The 16,208-nt window shown below is 36.2% G+C and overlaps 1 pseudogene; it reads left to right on the top strand.

Moving 5' to 3' along the window:
- The first annotated feature begins 3,233 nt into the window (after positions 1-3,233).
- Positions 3,234-15,712, top strand: LOC136329994 (elongation factor 1-alpha 1 pseudogene; annotated as a pseudogene).
- Positions 15,713-16,208: the final 496 nt, after the last annotated feature.

The raw sequence follows: 16,208 nt of genomic DNA, 5'->3' as shown, positions 1-16,208 counted from the left end.
GGCTTCCATCATTTAGTATTTATGAATTGCTTTGTTAAAATAATACATTTTTATCTACATAGAAGAAGCAAGAACCATATAGAATCCCTAAGAAATATTCTGAAAAATGAAATGAATACTTAATTTTATGTATAGTTCTTTATTATAACCCATTTAAGAGGCCTTTGCTGCACATTTAACTCTTAATAATATCTTCTTAGAACAGAATGTTAACTAATCTCACATTAAATGCTTCTCTATATTCTAATTCACACCTAGAACAAAGATTCTGGGACAAGATTAAAAAGTAAAGTGTTTGGGAGTCTTTGATTTTTCTAATTTGTGCGCAAATAATGCAAATTATTTTCCACAATTAATAGCATATTCAATAAATCTATACAAAATAGTTAAATATGTATTTTAAATTCTTTGTATGTTTCTGGAGGCTGAAGTCAATCTGTTTATATGAACTTTGCTAGTTGCAGAGTTGTGAAGTATAGATTATGTTAACATAGTTTTACATTTTGGGTCTGTTAGCTGAATACATGAGACAATCCTAACGCATGAATAAAATATATACTGGTGTAAGGAATTTTCATTGTTTTCTTAAGTAAGAACAGTAGGATAAAAAATTTAAAACCAAATTTTTATATATGGCCAGTATACAAAATGATGCCTGTTAGCCTGAGATGATTATATAGGGAAATGCTTTAATAAATTGTAGCATAGACATGTAAAGTAATGCAATAGAATAGTAAAAATGATTGAACTGGAAAAATGTGTTTTAAAATTGTAAAAACTAAAAATATATAATGTTGAGTGTAAAAAACAATGAAGAATATATGTAAAATCTTTTTTAAAATGAAAAGCAATGCTATATTTTGTTTACAGAAAAATAGTAGCATTGTGAAAATGACTGAGGATAATAAAATATTAAGGTTGTTACTATCTCTGGAGTGTAGGAAATCAAGAGAATATAATGGTACATTGCACATAGAGCCCTCAAATGTATTTGAAATGTTTATTACTTATCATGGTTAGACATACAGTTCTTAATTTTAGGATGTCCATTACTTTATGTTTGTTTCAAATATTTTATAAAAATCTTTAAAGTTAATATATCAAATAGGTATGGCCATAAAACACTAAATAACCATTCTAAATTTCAGTGTTTTAAAACAATTAGCATTTGCTAAATGGACAAGTGCAGGAGGTCATTCTCAGTGGACTCATTTAGGCAATTTCTAGATCTTGCCTGGGCTCATTCAGGTGTCTGGGGATGGGCTTGATATTAGCTGATAAGGTTGGTATCAGTTTATAAGGGGAAAACTTTGCAAATTTAATTTAAACAAAACTATTACACTTAACTTCTATATACAATTTTATCTCATCAAAGAAATATCTGTTCTTAGCACAGAATGGTAACCACTCACTTGAAATATTTAGATATTTATTATTGTAAACATGCATTCTTTTTACATAGTGGCAAAAATTTAGCAGTTCTGTTAGAAATGAAAACTGAAAAATAGAAAAGCCATCAAATAAATATCAATCTATTGGAGAGATTTCTAGGGAATACAGAAAAGTGCCAACTTCTATAAGGTAAAACAGGAAAAGCAAGGTAACCTAAAAATAAAATGTTTTAGTCTTCCAACTGAATGTAGAGGAAACATACTAGAGCTGAAATTAAAACGGTTTCTTATTATTTTTCTTTCCTGGTAAAATATTCTCAAAGTAAGACACGCTCTCAAGGAAAACACCAACTCTGAGATTGTAAAATGTCTTTGGGTAAAGTAGAAACTAAGGGTGGGATGACAGCCTCATTTTAACTCCTCAAAAGACTTAAAGTCATGACTTGAAGATCTTTTCTAGATAACAGGATTTTTTTTCCCCACGTAAGAGGAAGGGAAATAGTGAGACAGACTCCAGCGTGTACCCCAACCGGGATGTAACCGGCAACCCCTGTTTAGGGCTGATGATTGAACCAGTCGAACCACTGGCTGTGAGAAAGGAAAAGGGAGAGAAGGGGACTGGGAAGGGGCGAGAAGCAGATGGTCGCTTCTCTTGTGTGCCTTGATCAGGAATCGAACCCGGGATGTCCATACTCCGGCAGACGCTCTATCAATACTGAATCAAGCAGGAGGGGCCAACAACAGGATTTTAATAAACTTAAAGACATTATTTCACAACAGTATTGCAGCTGGCCAATGATGAAGAGGGGCTTGTCTCAAGGCAATTTGTGGTGTATTTTTTGTTTGAGTGAACTCTAATATAACTTATAGAAACCCACAAAGTTTTTAAGAGGATTGTACCACAGTTTAACCTAAAAGGGATAGGGATAGGACAACAGGAGAAGTGGTGTTAGTACTCTATAGTTCTATAAACAGAAAATAGAACGAATGTGCCACTTGTGTCAGACACTGGCCATTTCTTATGGAAAAGAAAGGTTGAATTCAAGGGCATAATAAAAGAAACAAACAAACAAAAAACAGAGAGCAGAGCCAAGGATTCACCTCCAAGGTTCAGAAGAGGACCCTAATGGATGCATTGTCAATGTGTGTACAGCTGTGTTTCAGAATTTCTATGGAACATTGTAATGCTGGTGGTCAAGGACAGGCAGGTTCACATTGGATTTGGGCAGAGGGTAGAGGAACTACAAAACCAGAAAGGGATGAGCCATTGCCATTTAATAGATTCTTGCAATGGCAGATGAGCAATCTGGCAGGGAGAAACCACTTCTCACAGCAGCAGGTGAATGAACAGCAAAATGGCCCCTCGCATTGGCGGATAGGCAATCCACAATCCCCTGAGTCAAACTACCTGTAGCCTTACATATGCTATGCACACGTGGCTCTACCAAGTGCTCATGTGCTAATCATGCAAAGTGCAAGCGAGCAAGCCTGACACGGCTATTTTCCCAACAATCCACCCCTTTAGGGTTGTGTGCCTCACCATCTACAGGAGAGGTATCTTCTGCAATGGTCCCTGTTCAAAATGTAAGGAACATTACTTTACAAACAGAGCCTACAGCAACAGCACAAGTCATACAATAATTACAGTAATTTCACAGGTACCCTTCACAATGTCTTCCTGAGCACACTGGTGGGGGAGCCTTAAAGTCCAGGGCCATGTCCATTGAAGAAAGTGTCTGTGTACCTCTCTGCAACTGGATGGGAGCAGCTACATGGTGTGGGAGGGCCTTCACAGGTGCTGTGCTGCCCACATCAGGGTCTCCCATACTGTCTATAAGTGGCATGTCCATCCAACAAGGGAGCCAGGGAGCCAGTGCCCCCCTCTTGTTGAAGTCCCTGCTTCAACAGTTCATTACACCACTCAATGATCAGTCCATGGTAGCACAGCTGTCTGTACAAATCACCCAAGGTGGAAATACATTACAGGCAACTAGCCATATAGCTCCTTGATAACAGAGCTCAACACCTTTCCATAAGCACTCTGTTCATTGCCACAAGCCCCATCCAAACCCCTCAGAGGTTCAAGCTCACAGGGCCTGGTGGGTTCAAACACAGTCATGACCTGTGCCACCTTGACAGTGCTCTTAGCTGAAAAAAAAAAAAAAGCATTCATTATCTTCTAAGGCCTGCAGCACATTAGAAGGGGATCAGTGGGTTGCCAATTTCACATGGGGCCTCCGGCCCCTGCCAATCCCTAATAAATGGGTCCCTTGGCCTTTCCCCTATTCAAACAATGGCTCTTGGGGACCCTCCTCTCCCTCAGCTGTCTCCCTCATATAATCTTGCAATCGTGCAACCTGAACACCATCCATTTTCTTGGCATAAGAAAACCAAAGTAAGCTATTTTTAGAGGCTACCTGGGGAAATGTGGGTGACCATAGCTCAGTAGTTCAAAGCCTTCCAGCCTAGGCACTGGCTAAAGGTAACAACGGGAGAAGTATTAAATGAAAACACACATCTGGACCCAGTAAACCTAGTAAATTATGAGATCTATTAATATAAATTAGTATAACAGATTTTAAAACCATTACATTTGGGATAGATTTTCTGCAGAAATATGTAGCTGAGATAGAATTTAATTATATTTTCTAAGTTGGACCTAGTTTAGGTGTCAAAATCCGGAAGTTGAACTTAAAGCCCATGTTATAATGAGATGACACTTCTGAGGGCTTTGAGAGGCCAAGGAGTGTATTTTGCAAATGACAGAAATATATGTAGACCAAATATCAGACTGGTAGACGACAGAGGGCTATAAATAATACAAAAGAGTGGGTCAATTCAAACCAGAATGTACATTTAAATATGAAATCCAAGCAGGAAAACAAATCAAATAAATTATAAAAATTTTCAACAGATCTTTGCAGGTATATCTGTGTTAAAGAAAATATAGAACAACACAGAATTATCTCCTTGGCATTTGAGTTTCTCCTGTTTTAAGGTGAAAGATTTAAATGATCTGAAGAGAAACCAGAGTATAAAGTTTCTCTTATTTGGAAGAAGAAAATATTGCATTGTATTTCACAGCTATTTTGGCCTGAAGCTTTCAACTCCGAAGTTCAACCTAAATCAGTTGAACTTAATTCCCGAGGCATAGGCTCTCCACAGGATCTCTAAATTATAAAATTAGCACATTCAGAACTCTAAATTCACATTCCATTACATTAAATCTTTATATCCTTTGTAACCAAAAGCAAGAATACCTTACTCAAAATTCTTCAGAATTAAATGGCCCATACTTATCTGAAATTAAAATCACCCTTTAAAGATTTTGAATTCTTTGGGATGTTTACCTTTTTGTTCCTATATTTTGCGAGTTACAAAATCCCACACAGATAAAGAAACAGGAACAGTACCTGCATTCAGGGTGGTACCACTTATAAATTTCCTGAGCAGGAATTACTTGCTCCCTCCTCTGTGCTCCCCTGGAGATGCCAACATTTCAAATCTCTATCATTATAGTGCTTATTACACAGTCCTGCAGTTATTGGTTTCTGCGCTCTTCCTGAAATATATATTTCAGAGAGGTACATGTGCTGGTGCTTGCAATAAAAGAGAGATCATTACTTAAAGTGGTATGTGAACATATTTTTCTTTTCTCAATATTAAAAAGAAATTTTTTTAAGTTAAGGCAGCATCTGATTTTTATATAGCTTTAGAATGCTAAAATTTCGGCATATAGAAAGCAAGGGAAATAAACTAAAAACAGGAATTACTTAATAGGCCTTAAAAATCAGAAAAATAATGAGAAGTTTATAGGTAATGAATTTTGAATTTTGTGAGTCACATGTAATGGGTGAAGGGGGACTAAAAGGGTATGGCTGGAGACAAGATGGAGTCCTTCAACTTTCTCCACAGAGCTGGTTATTAGCTACCTCTGAGATCACTCCAAGATCATCATAATTTTTGTTCACAAATATGTAAATTTAATAGGCATTCATTTTCTATCTTAAATCAGAAGATCGTCAAAATTATCTTTCTGAATTGCTATTTTCAAGTAGACTGGCTTGTTAAACACTACATTTAAAAAATACCTTTTTTTAACAGAAAAAATTATTCTATTATTCAACAAACTAAAGATAAAATCAATTTCTATATTCTGTCTTGAAAAGAAGCAATGAAGGGTTGTCCTTCTGTCAATCAGAAGGAGGATATATCGACTAAATGACTGTGATATTATTGTTGAAACTCCTAATGGCAATTGGAACGATGCTTTCCTCTAATGGACTGTGCAAGAATAAATGCAAAATATATCTGTGACATTAATCAAAGAAGAAGAATAAAAGTGTTTAATGTTATTTCAGTAGACAACACTGGATTATGAGGAACAACTTCTGGAATATATATGAATTTAAACTCAGTCTCTGCTATCAGATTACTGCTATGTAGCTGGCATTCTGATGAATTTAAATAGTTTGCATTAATTATTATTTCCTTTTTATGCTTTTAGAACTTCAACCCTAGGTACGAGTGATGTGAATTTGTCCAATTCTACATTTTTATTTTGTTCGAAAACTGAAAGCATGCGGATTCAGCAAGTACATCTTCAAAGTCTACAGCCCATGACATTTTATACTAAAAAGGTTAACGGTGACTGGGAATTCAAAGGGTAGTTCTGCTCTGCATGCTACATTAGCTCTGCCTTTGAATGGAAAGCCAGTATAATATCCCCTTAACTACTAAATAATCAGTAGACATTTAATATATGACCCATTAAGACCATTTTTGCACATATTTAAGGGAACTCGAGAGAAATAGATGTCCCTTTAAAGCAATCTGCAAAGTCAAAGGAGTCATTTGGGAAACCATCTGTAAAACTGAAATTTCAAAACCTTTGATCTGGCTTCCATTTAATGTTTCAAAATTATGAGAAGGAACAAATTTTTCCTCATCTTTATTTTCATCCAGATGTGAAACTTTTCATGAAATTAGCACATCAAGGTTTTTATTGACCTTAATACCGATCTAATTGTCGTAGTAATGTGTTCAGACTCTGTTATAAAAATAAAAACAAATTACATAGAAAGAAAGATTTTCAATGGAATTTGAAAGTTTAGCATGATTATTTCATGTGATGGTAGCATTTGAGGTGGCTTTATCTATTAACAGATTGTGACATTTACAAGTTAAATTTATTACTTAGCAGATTATTGTTCTTCCAAAACAACTAGCTAAATCTATCACCTTCCATTCACCACCTTTTACTCTTTCTGGGATAGCTTTTAAATAAACTCTAATTTAGGGTTTTTATATAAATTAAGACATTATATCAAGGTTAACTAAGTTAACAGAGTATCTGTATTTTTGTATGTATGAGTATATATTTACAATAAAAAATTCTTTGGAAAGAGGGTCTATTAACATATATTATAGAAAAAAATGTGTTGTTGAGTACTTGAAAAGACAAGTAACTTAAAAAGAGGCAAAGATATCTTAAAGAGTGAAGTACTGGTTTAAAAGAACTGATTATTTTACAAATTTACTAGAATCAAATTGAACTAAGGACATTTCCCTTTTCAATTTGTAAGAGTCCACACTCTAAGATATGGTTTTTAAATTTAATTATTAAATATTTTCTCTCCAATTATTTTCCATGGATAGTATATTGAAATATGCTATCTTGAGAATTCACCTTGATTTAAGTGAAGCCAATATAAAACTCTGGACAATTCTTTGGTAAGAGATTCATAATTTCTATTACTATAAAGCAATAGTACAAGATTTGATTAAACAAATTTAATTTGCAGAAAACTTTCCAGTACACATATATTGCATAAAAGAAAAGTAGACTTTATTTTATTAATAAATTTATTCCAAATCTTTGATAATAATTTAATATTTGTGTTTCTATTCAAATTTTAATTATTTAAAGAATCTAAGCATTAAAGAAACAGAATCATTTAAGAAATATAATCTTCTGGCCTTGGCCAGCGGTAGAGCATCGGCCTGGCGTGAGGGGGACCTGGGTTCGATTCCCGGCCAGGGCACATAGGAGAAGCACCCATTTGCTTCTCCACTCCCCCCTCCTTCCTCTCTGTCTCTCTCTTCCCCTCCCGCAGCCAAGGGTCCATTGGAGCAAAGATGGCCGGGGTGCTGGGGATGGCTCCTTGGCCTCTGCCCCAGGCACTAGAGTGGCTCTGGTCGCGGCAGAGCAACGCCCTGAAGGGGCAGAGCATCGCCCCCTGGTGGGCAGAGCTTCACCCCTGGTGGGCGTGCCGAGTGGATCCTGGTCGGGCACATGCGGGAGTCTGTCTCACTGTCTCTCCCCGTTTCCAGCTTCAGAAAAGTACAAGAAAAAAAAAAAAAAGAAATATAATCTTCTGCTTTGGCATTGTTATTATTTTGCTCTTTCCTTGGGTATTTAGCTATTTAGCTACTTATTCTATTTATTTATTTATTTATTTGTTCTATTTATTTGTTCTATTTATTTATTTAGTTTATTATTATCTGGCTAACCTGACTATTCAGTGAAGCTTAGTAATTTAAAATAAAAATTATTTTATTTTACAAGAGATAAGGTAAGACTTTGATAATTTATAATCATGCTCCAGACAATGAAAGAACAAGAGATATTTTTTTCTGAATCCCAAAGAACAGAAGCTAGAAATGCTTTAATTAAAACTTAAAATGATAATGTCATGGATTTTTTCTCCTTGTTCTTCTTTTCCAAGCGAGAGAAGGGGAGGCAGAGAGACAGACTGCCGCAAGCACCCCTACCAGGATTCACCCAGCATGCCCACTAGGAGGCAATGCTCTGCCCATCTGGAGCATTGCTCCATTGCAACTGGAGCCATTCTAGCACCTGAGACAGAGGCCATGGAGCCATCCTCAGCACCTGGCCAACTTTGTTCCAATGGAGCCTTGGCTGCAGGAGGTGAAAAGAGAGATAGAAAAGAGGGAGAGGGGGAAGAGTGGAGAAGCAGGTGAATGCATCTCCTGTGTGCCTTGACTGGAAATCAAACCTGGGACTTCCACATGCCAGGCTGATGCTTTACCACTAAGCCAACCAGCCAGGGCCTAATTTTGATTTTTTATTAAACTTATTGGGGTGACATTGGTTAATAAAATTATATCAGTTTCAGGTTTACAATTCTTTTTCTTTTCTTTTTTTAAAATTCATTTTAGAGAGGAGAGAGAGAGACAAAGAGAGAGAAGGAGGGGAGGAGCTGGAAGCATCAACTCCCATATGTGCCTTGACCAGGCAAGCCCAGGGTTTTGAACCGGCGACCTCAGCATTTCCAGGTCGACGCTTTATCCACTGCGCCACCACAGGTAAGGCCAGGTTTACAATTCTTTAATGCATCATCTGTATGTTGTATTGTGTGTTCACCTCCCCCCCAAGCCAAGTCTCCTTCCATCACCATTTATCCCCTCTGTACTCTTTTTTACATCCTGCCACCCCCTTTTCCCTCTAGTGATCACCATATTGTTTTTATGAGGGTTTTTTTTTTTGTTTTTGTTTTTTTTGTGTGTGTGTGTGTGCTTAACCATTTCACCTTTTTCACCCAGCCTCCCTACCCCTATCACTTCTGACAGTTGTCAGATAAATCTATTTTCCGTATCTATGAATCTGTTTCTATTTTGTTTGTTAGTTTATTTTGTTCATTAGATTCCACCTTTAAATGAAATCATGTGGTATTTGTCTCTCTCTGACTGGTTTATTTCACTTAGCTTAATGCTCTCCAGGTTCAGTCATGCTGTCGCAAAAGATAAAATTTCCTTATTTCTTCTTTTTCTTTCCTCCTTTCTTCTTTTTCTTTCCTCCTTCTCCTCTTCCTCCTCCTCCTCCTCCTCCTCTTCCTCCTCCTCCTCCTCCTCCTCCTCCTCCTCCTCCTCCTCCTCCTCCTCCTTCTTCTTCTTCTTCTTCTTCTTCTTCTTCTTCTTCTTCTTCTTCTTCTTCTCTTTCTTCTTCTTTTTACCTCTGAGTGGTATTCCATTGTATCATGTAACAAAACTTTTTTTTATCCATTCATCTATGATGGGCACTTGGGCTATTTCCAAATCTTAACTAATGTGAATAATGATGTAATGAGCATAAGGATGCATATATTCTTTCAAATTAGTGCTTTGGGTTTCTCTGGCTAAATTCCCAGAAGGGGAATTGCTAGATTATAAGGCAGTTTCATTTTTAATTTTTTGAGGTAACTTCATACTACTTTCCAAAGTGGCTGCACTACAGTCCCATCAACAGTGCACAAGCATTCCCTTTTTCCACATCAAGTAGGCAGTTATATTTTAAGGTTGTAATTACAGGATAGTTTTTAACAAGCAGTACTATCATAAGTTTGTAAAGCCATAGAACTGGATAAGGTCACTTAGGCCATGTGTACAGATGAAGAAGTGATGAGATCTGAGAACTTAAAGCACTTCACCATGAAAGGTTGTAAAAAAGAGGAATCAAGCAAAAGAATATGAGGAGTTGCATATTGAAGTAAGAAGAGAGTTAAGATTATCTTCGAGGCTCTGGTCAGCTGGCTCAACAGTAAAGTGTTGGCCCAATGTGTAGAAGTTCCAGGTTTGATTCTGGCCAAGGAACACAGGAAAAGCACCCATCTACTTCTCCACCCTTCCTCCTCTCCTTTCTCTCTATCTCTCTCTTCCTCTCCCTAAGCCAAGGCTTTATTGAAGTAAAGTTGGCCTGGGTGCTGAGGATGGCTCCATGGCCTCTGCCTCGGGTGCTAGAATGGCTCTGGTTGCAATGGAGCAACGCCCCAGATGGGCAGAGCATCACTCCCTAGTGGGCTTGCTGGGTGGATTCTGGTTGGGCGCATGCGTGAGTCTGTCTCTCTGCTTCCCTGCTTCTCACTTCAGGGGAAAAAAATTATCTTCCAGTTGAGGAAACCAGATGAAGAAAATATTTTAAGAAAAAAAAGGTAATTCATTGTGTCAAATGTTGCTGAAAGGTATACTAAGATAAGGACAAAGAACTAATTATTAGTTGTTAACATGGAAGTCATTGATGTCTTTGAATGGCAGTTTTAGTGAACTAATGAGGTAGATAAAAAAGAAATAAAATAAAAAAATTAAAAAGAAAGAAGGAAAGAAAGGCAAGGGACAACAACCAAAGAAACATCTCACTGTTTAATGTGTGTCTAATGGAAACAAGTTTAAGAACTATTACTGAGGGCCCATTTTCTTTCCCTGAGTCAGCTTCAGGTTTTGAAGTAATTACAACTCTACTGTTATAAAATCTGGAAAGTACCTTCTGATGGCTTAATGCAATTCCAACATTTTACACGTGAAATATTTGAGGTCTAGAAAGCTAACACTAGCAGCATGAGAACATAAACCTTATGAGTTAATGAGAGAGCCAGGACCAAAATTGAATATTTCTGAATCTTAATTCAGGATTATTTATATCCTATGGAAAAAGTCACCTAGTTTATAGTTCTAATCTTTTGGAGAAGCAGAAATGAAATGTATTTTTTCTTAGTTATCAACATAACAGAAAGCTTTGTTGCTGTACCTTATACAAGAATTATTAAACTACTTCATTTTCAGGTTGTACCATGTGTCCCCATTTGAACTTGTTCAAATCCTACTCATCATTCTGGTTGCATCTTACATGTCAGGAAGGTAAAGTCTATGCCTCCCAAATTATGTAGCACAAAGCCAAATATAATACAGTTTGTTATTATTCTTGCTTTTGAATTATGCATGAATTTACCTCTTGTATTTCCAGAAATAATTGAGATTTTATATGAGAACAAATGACTCCCAACTTCTCTCATAGAAGAGCCCTTTTCTTCTACCAGAAAATTTTCCTTTAGTTATAAAAATGCAAGTACACATTGATAACTTAGAATGTAATATTGATTACTTATACAGTTAACCTGACAGCTGATTTAGTGCTTGTCAGGGGGGTTTTGCAATGGAAAATGCAGTCCAAACAAATAATAGATAAGACATATTTTGAGAAAAATTAATTTATATGTATGTTCAAGTCAGAATACATATCCTTTTAGAGGAATTATAAGATAAATTCTCAGTTAATGTCAATGGAAGTCTTTACCTTTTGAAAAGCTTCTTTGAAGTAATAACATGTCATGCTCTTTGGGTGCTCTCATCCAGGAGAAATATAATATGACAGTAATATTAAATTTCCGTAAAGTGTGTAATATAGTTAATGTCATCTTATTTTTTTTCTTTCTCTCTCTCTGACTGAGTTAAAGTCATCCAATGAGAAAAAAAATATGAATTTATTCAACTCAGTGCTATAAAGAAATATCTAAAGCTTATTAATTACTGAATTAAAAGTTAAAGCAGTGCTCCTTAATAATACTCAAGGCTAAAAATCAGTAGTGTATTTTTCACTCCATAAGGCACATTTTCCCCCTAAAGGTGAAGGGGAAAATGCCCATGCGTCTTATGGAGCAAATGTTCCCCCCCCCCTTTTTTTTTAGCTGCTGCCGGGTGTTGTGCCAGTAAACATATGTAGAATGAGCGCCAGCGGGAGTGTAATTATACCCTCCATGGTGGCATGGGGAACCCCCGCATCTGCTGAGTGATCTCCTGGTTCCGGTTTCCACAGTTGCATGCAGCACAGGAAGGAAGGAGAGTGACCTTGTGTGGGAGCACTCATCTGGCATCATCCAGGGCAGATGTGAGAGGGGTGCTGCAGTGGTGGAGGGCTGACATCACTTGTTGCCAGCCTAATAGCATTTCATTGGCTGGCTGACTGGTGATAGGGGAGGGGCCAATGGTGCAAGGCAAGTGCAGTGAGCTGGGAAGCCAATGCAAACACAGGCAAAGCAGTGGTAGACAGAGAAGGCTATGCTGCTCATCTCCATCAGTTATTCCAGCTGTAATACAGGTAGTTTACCAATGTAGTGACATTAGAGAAAAAAGCTGGACTTTCCCTAGTTCAGCAACAGGTAAGTATCCTGACTTAAAGAAGACAACAACCTGAATGGCTGGTCCTGGAGTCTAAAAGAAATTGATACCAGTAATTGTAGCAGTGAGCTTCTTAAATTCTGACACTAGCAATGATGAGTTCCTGGGGTTCCCAGACAACTAGAAGAGTATTTGAACATTAAAGTATCTTCTCATTTGTTAATAACAGCTCTAATGGTTGTTAATACTACTGTTGAGTTTACATCTTTGAAATATTATTGTGACATATTTTATTAAATATTTTAACACACCATTTGGTTCAGAATATTTTTTTTCTTTTCCTCCTTAAAACCCTACGTGCATCTTATGGTCAGGTGTGTCTTATGCAGTGAAAAATATGGTAGATCTTAAATTACTCTTTCCTTTGAAAGACAATTAAATTGATAACTTTGCCTTAATGCTCAAGAACTTGACTATTTACTTTCCTCATTTTATTATATATATATATTTATTTTTGGTTATTTGGAGTTTTAGCATGTATTCTGAAAATTTCTTTCGTGTTTAATAATTAATGTTAGCTTTAAATGTTTGATGCATTTAAAAAAATATTACTTCTGAATTAATTTATACTGAACTCTTAAAAATGTTCATTTATGATATTTAAGATCAAAGAAACCTTTTAAAGCCTCCACCTACTGAAAAAAGGGTATTGTATTTTCCCAAAGATAGCATTTTTTTAAAATCCTTAAAATTTGAATGTTCTTAATATAAAAATAAATTTATAAATAAATTGTACACTTCATTCTAGAAATTTCTATTCCTTTTCTAGGTGGCCCTGGAACCAAAGGAAATAATGAAGGCAAATTAAGATTTTGAGGATAGCTAAATGCATCTTGGTGCCAGGAACCTGACATATATTTTTTTATTTAATTTTTACCTCAAATCTTGGTAATAATATAAATGAACCTATTTACAAGATGAGAAGACAAAAGTTTAGATAATTTACGTAATTTTTTCCAATTTGTTCCCAAATCAACTAATTCTCCCACCAAAGATATCTTACTCTAAAGCTTAGACTTACTACTATGGAGCTATACCAAATGAATAAATTAATAAATAAATGAGTAAATGAGCAAATGTTCCCATAGTCACATTCAGTATAAATTTTAATGTTTTTGTATCATTATCTACTTAGTTCTCTCTTCCCAATTAGAATTTAAGTTCTTTAAAGACTTGTAATATACCATATGGTTTCTGTAGGATTAGTCTAGAAAATGTCATTTATATATGATATAAATAATTGACCAAGAATCAGTGTTTACTCTTTTCCCTCTCATGTAGAACTCAGTCAAGCTTCAAATACTCTATGTTACTTTCCAAAGTATTACAAATTTGAACTTTCAAGATTGACCATTCTATCAATTTATTTCAAAATAAGTACTAAACACTACATTTTTCAAAAATCTACATCTAAATAATTGAAAATTAACTTTATATTTTTAATTCTTAAAATTAATACTTATATTTACTTTTTATTTTTTTAGTCATATTTCATGCTGCCACATATTATAGTTTATATTGTTGTAAAATATCCCCCTGGGTAAACATATCATGCTTTATTTAAATATTTTTCTATTTCTAGGCAAAAATGTTGCAAGTAACTATTTTATGTAAGGCTTTTTTTTTTTCAGGGTAAATTTCTAGAAATGAATAGTTGAGTTCAAAGCCTGTGAACACCTCATAAAACTTTTGATAAATATTACCAAATTGACTTTAAAAGTTGATTTTCCAAACTGTTATCTTTAGAAATATTCAACTATGTCTGCTTTTTTTTTTTTTTTTTTTGATGGTAGAATTCCCAAAATGTAGTATCATTTAACTAAAAATAAAGTAACTGGGTTTTTTTACAATGAGTTTGCCACCAGAACACATGTGTCAGGAAAACCACCACTAAATCAAAGCCAAAATGGGAAAAGACTCATATCAACATCATCATTATTGGGCATGTAGATTCTGGCAAGTCTATACATACTGGTTACCTGATCTACAAATGTAGTGGGATCAACAAAAAAACAGCAAAATATTTGAGAAGAAGGCTGAAATGGGAAGGGCTCCTTCAAGTATGCCTAGGTCTTAGATAAACTGAGAGCTGAACATGAGCAGTTGATGTCTCCCTGTGGAATTTTGAGACTAGCAAGTATTTTGTGACTATCATTTAAGTCCCAGGACACAGAGACTTTATCAAAAAGATAAATACTTCCCAGACTGCTGGTGCTGTCCTCGTTGTTGTTGTTGCTGGTGCTGATGAATTTGAAGCAGGTATCTCCAAGAATGGGCAGACCCACAAACATGTCCTCTGGCTTACACACTGGGTGTGAAACAACTGATTGTTGGTGTTGATGAAATGGATTCCACTGAGGATTCCACAGTCAGAAGAGATACAAGAAAATTGTTTAAAAAGAAAAGTCATTCCCTAATTGGCAATGACCCTAACACAGTAGCATTTGCTTCCATTTTTGGTCGGAATGGCAATAGCACACTGGAGTCAAGTGCTAACATGCTTTGATTCGAGTGATTGAAAGCACCCTTAAAGATGGCAATGCCAGTGACACCATGGTACTTGAAGCTTTGGATTGCATTCTGTCTACTCATCCACTATCAGACCCCTGCATCTATCCCTTGGTGGTATTGGTATTGTTCCTCTTAGCCAAGTGAAAACTGGTGCTCTCAAACCTAGCCCAGCATGGTGGTCAACTTTGCCCTAGTCAACAGTACAACAGAAGTAGAGCCTGTTGAAATGCACCATGAAGCTTTGAGTGAAGCTATTTCTGGAAAAAATGTGAGCTTTAATGTCAAGAACATATCTGTCAAAGATGTTTGTTGTGTCAATGTGGTTGGTGACAGCAAAAATGACCCATCAGTGGAAGCAGCTGGCTTCACAGCTCAGATAATTATCCTGAGCCATCGAGGCAAAATCGATGCCAGATAAGCATCTGTGCTGAATTGTCACACAGCTTACACTGCTTGCAAATTTGCTGAGCTAAAGAAGATTGATTGTCACTCTGAGAAAAAGCTGGAAGATGTCCAAAGTTTTTGAAATCTGGTGATGCTACCATCACTGATACGGTTCCTGGTAAGCTCAAGCATGTTGAGAGCTTCTCTGACTGTCCTCCTCTGGGCTCTTTTGCTGTTCGTGACATGAAAAAGACAGTTACTGTGAGTGTCATCAAAGCTGTGACAAGAAAGCAGCTGGAGCTGGCAAAATCACCAAATCTACCCCCAAATCTCAGAAGACTAAAACAGTATTATCCCCAGTCTTCACGGCCACCCCAGTCCTGAACAGTGGTGGAAGAAGTCTAATAATTGTTTATCTCAGTTGGCCATTTAAATTTAATAGTGAAAGACTGCTTAATGATAATAATGCATTGTAAAAACTCAAAAGAAAAGGAGATTGTTTTGTGGACCATTTGGTTTTATGTGAGTGTGGAAGTTTTAAAATGATTAGTTTTTAAAAGTATTACTCTTCAATGGAAACAATTTGACCAAAAATCTTTCACAAACTTGGAGAACCATTAAAACAAAATCTAATGAAGAAGAAAAAGGTAATACCTCTGAAGTCAGTGTTAGATACTTCTAGAACCTCAGTTTGTACTCCGGCAATGTTTGAAAAAATCAACTTTTACTCAAACAACAAAGTACAGTAATACTTTGGTTTTTGTTTACTCTGGTTATCATTGATTTTGGTTTTCATCGATTTCTTCCATGAAAAATTTGTCTCAGATTTCATTGGCATGCCCACGTGACCTCATTGCTAATTTTGTGAAAACCAAGGGCGACCCATGCACTCCCCTACTCAGTGTGGCATTGTTTCTCGTGTGTGAACATCATCCTGAACGTCTGGCCAAACAATTCCATTGCTTTCCAGTG

Source organism: Saccopteryx bilineata, chromosome 3 (assembly GCF_036850765.1).
Source record: "Saccopteryx bilineata isolate mSacBil1 chromosome 3, mSacBil1_pri_phased_curated, whole genome shotgun sequence".
Taxonomy (NCBI): Eukaryota; Metazoa; Chordata; class Mammalia; order Chiroptera; family Emballonuridae; genus Saccopteryx; species Saccopteryx bilineata.
The sequence above is the reverse complement of the archived record's forward strand: the minus strand, read 5'-3'. Positions and strand labels throughout refer to the sequence as shown.